The sequence below is a fragment of the Mandrillus leucophaeus genome, unplaced genomic scaffold (genome assembly GCF_000951045.1).
Source record: "Mandrillus leucophaeus isolate KB7577 unplaced genomic scaffold, Mleu.le_1.0 Scaffold80, whole genome shotgun sequence".
In the NCBI taxonomy this organism is placed as follows: Eukaryota; Metazoa; Chordata; class Mammalia; order Primates; family Cercopithecidae; genus Mandrillus; species Mandrillus leucophaeus.
In genome coordinates, this window is record NW_012108697.1 from 5,383,281 (window position 1) to 5,387,164 (window position 3,884).

Consider the following 3,884-nt stretch of genomic DNA (forward strand, 5'->3'; position numbering starts at 1 on the left):
GATTGCTTGAGCTCAGAAGTTTGAGACCAACCTGGGCAACATGGCAAAATCCGGTCTCTACCAAAATACAAAAAAAAAAAAAAAATTAATAAGGCATGGGGACGTGTGCCTATAGTTCCAGCTACTTGGGAGGCTAAGGCAGGAGAATCACTTGAACCCAGGAGTGGGAGGTTGCAGTGAGCTAAGATCAAGCCACTGCACTTCAGCCTGGGTGACAGAGCAAGACTCTGTCTCAAAAAAAAATTATATTGTAAGGTGTCATGAAACATTTGGACCATGCCTATGTTGACATTGTGAAGGGCATGCCCTCGGAGTCAGCTGGCAGTGGGGGTCAGGGTGAATTAATCCAACTGTTCCCAAGGGCAATTTGTCAGTATTTGTGAAAACAAAACCTATAATTTATCTTTTGAACCATGGTTCAAATGGAATTTGTGCAATGAAAATACCAAAGACTACATATGGGGAGTTTTTTGTGACATTCCTTACAGTAGTTAAATCCCGAAACCATCTAAATGTCCACTTTCCTTTCTAACACAGCTATTCTATGGTATAGTATGTACCCACTAAAAAGACTGAGATTGTGATCCGTGGACTGATAAGAAATGATCTTCAAGAAATATTTGTGTGTGTGTGAAAAAGGGTACAAAACAGTATGTATGCGATCTTTATGTTTAAAAATAGGATGTAATTTTGTGTGTGTGTGTGCTGAGAATTTTTCTGGAAAAAGAATGAGTAGAAAACAGAGAATTTTTTCCAGGGAGGGAGGACAGAGGTGGAGGGAGAATTATTTTTCACTGTGTGCTCTTGCACTTGAAATTTTTATGCGTTTGTATAATGTAAACACAATTTTGGAATATAAAAAATACGTAAGCTACTTCCATTCTAATTACTGGCAGGTTTTTATTTCTAGAATGCTTCTATGTCACAGAGAGTAGCTCTGAGAATGACCTTTGAAGAATGGGAAGATGACACAGGCTTCAGAGAACCAAAGAAGGATGTGGGCTCCACAGAGTCGGTGACATTTGCTACCTCTGGAGGTTGCCTGTAGTCTTAAGCCCAGGAAAGGCAGTCTTCCCAGTCCCTGTCACTGCTACCTGTGGCCACATCTAGCCCCCAGCACCTCCTCCTCAGGCCCCCATCTCTGGAGGGGCCATCACTCATAATTCAGTGGCTGCCAGGCTCAGTGCTAACTAAGCACTTCAGGTGCGTTAGGATGAAGGTCTTTGCCTCTCACCTCCCTGCACCTCACAGCTGGCACCATGGTCCAGGCCACCACAGCTTCCTTGGAACTTCTTGCCCTTTTTGAGCCATTCACAGCCACCAGAGTGATCTTTCTAGGCCATAAGGCATAATGGTCATTGCCCTACTTAAAACCCTCCTAGCCTGTCACTGTTAGGATCCAATCCAAGCCCATTACAGTGGCTATGAGGCTGTCTTCCTTGCCTCTCCTACCTCTGCTCATGGGCTCTGCTCCAACTATACTGATTGTCCTGTTCCTGAAAGAGAACGAACACATTCCTGCACCAGGACCCTTGCATTCGCTGTTCCCCGAGTATGACGCCTGTTCCCTAAGACCTTCCTGAACTGTGTCTCATCGTTCAGTTCTCGACTCAGTGTCACCTTTCAGAGAGGCCTCTCTGACTACTCTAGGTGAAGAGAAGTCTCCCTCCCCTGAATCCACCTATCCCTCCGTCCCACACCACCAGAATGCATTTTCTTCATGGCATTTGTTAGTCTTGGCAATTGCCTTATTGATTTGTTTGGGCTCTGAGCCCTCTTCGTCGAATGTCAATGCACTGAGCACATGGGCATTTTTGGTATTGATCACCGTGGAGCATGACGTCAGCACCATGGGTGTTTACGAAGTGAATGGATGCAGTATATGCATTGCAAGTGCCACATGTTGCTGGAATCTTTGCTGCTTACTCTCTGTGTGGCCTCAGGAACATCACACTTTCTGCAGCTGTGCAGTGGGGCAGGCTGGGAGTACCAGGGCAAAATAGAGAGCAGCTCCTGAATGGAGCTTTTTGTTTGTTCTAGAAGTCTATCATTCTGAAGAAGTTGTACGGAAACATGTACTCTGATTTTCCAGCTGGGTTGTTTTCTGCCCACCTTCCTGTTCTGGGAAGCAGGGCAAATTCCTGGGAGACTCTCCCTGGAGTGGGGGGCAGGGGGTGGCCTGGAAAATAGCCCAGGGCCTAGGGGGAAAAGGGGGGTGTAAATGCGGGAAAGGGGTGACTCTGGGAGAGTTGAACTGTCTCCTGAAAAAGAGTGTGGGAAGAAAGACTGGAACAAAGTACACAGACCTTAGGAAGGTTAGTGCAGCTGAAACCCTCCACACAATGCTTGACGCTCATGCCAACACAGAACATGTAAAGAACAGTCGCCGTGATGATTATTAATTATTGCTATTACTGAACTGTGTCCATTTCTACAAAGGAACCAGACTGTCTCAGATTGTGCCTTTTCACAATTCTCTGCCTCATTTCAACATCATAACAGTCCTTTGGGGCAGGTGCCCTTGTTATCCTGTTCATAGAATTGAGGAAACCCAGCCACGGAGAGGGTGTCTGGCTCAGGTTCACACATAGCTGCAGAGCTGGGATTCAAGTGCGGTTGGGCTCTTCCGGCTACAATTTTGAAGTTTCTTGAAATTTCCCAGGATTCTTTATTTTTGTTAGGCAATGCCTGTTTCCTTGAGGTTCCCAGCAGTTAAAACAACCATTAGGAAATGAAAGGAGACCGCAGACTTGGTTAGGAGGGAACAGGGCTGGGAAGAAGTAGGGGCACCCTTGCCTGGCTCTCCAGGAGAATCTGACCCCACAGGGGGCTACCTGGGAAGGGACAGAACCAGGGCCAAATCCTGAGGACCTGTCTTCAGCTATGAGGCTAAGTGGCTACATCTCCCTTCTGGCCTGAGAGGCTATAGAGGGGCAGTGACCCTGTGGATGGGTCTCAGCAACAGCAGAGGAAACACAGCTCCCGCTCGGGCCCTATCCTCACCCTCAGGGTTGGGGCTTGGCCTCAAATCCTGATCTTACAGGGGCCAAGCCACCATGAGCGAAAGCAACAGGTATAAAGAATGCCTGACTCAGAACGGAACCTGGAGCCACCTGCCCAAGATTCCCGGGGTGGGGACCTGTCTCTTGCCCTGCCACTGTGGGGATGACATCCTCCACCCTCACTCTCTCCCTTCCCCAGAATGGCACCTACAGTGTCACCATTACCACAAATGTTTTGGGGTGGGCACTTGGGGTCAAGGCCCTTGCTCAAAGGATGACATGAAGTCTCCAGTACATTTGTGGGCCTTTATCTACTCAAGGGTGTGTGGGGGTGAATTAGCTGTTCCAGGGATGTGTTCCAGGGGCTGCAAGGAGGTGGGGAAGGCACAACAAGAAGCAAGGATGGAACCGGAGAAAGGGTCCCCGCATGGCCTGGGATCAGGACCTCGAGAACGAGTGGGGAAGCCTGGAGGGAAAGCGGAACTGATCAGGTGCATGTCAATTAGGCCATGATATTTTAGGCAACACCTCTGCTGGAGAGGTGGTTGCCTGCAAAACCGGATGAAGGCAGTGCTGTCAGGGTTTGGCGCTCTGTGAACAGCCACCTGGGGTCTGCACGTGTATTCTGCCTCCACCCACCCCCGCTCAAACCCCCTTCCTAGCACCTCCCTCTCTGCAAGGTTCCGGAGTGGCCACCCACAGAGCAGCTCTGGGCTGGGTGCTGAGTCATGAGGCTATGGTGCCTGCCAGGGGGCGAGGGTGGCAGATGGCTTTATGTGGGCGTGAGTGAGGAGGGGGGCAGATGGGAGAGGCAGTGACCTTGGGCCCAGCAGATATCCAGGGAAGTGGCCTGGGAGGTAGGTCCCCAACTCTTCCTTTCCC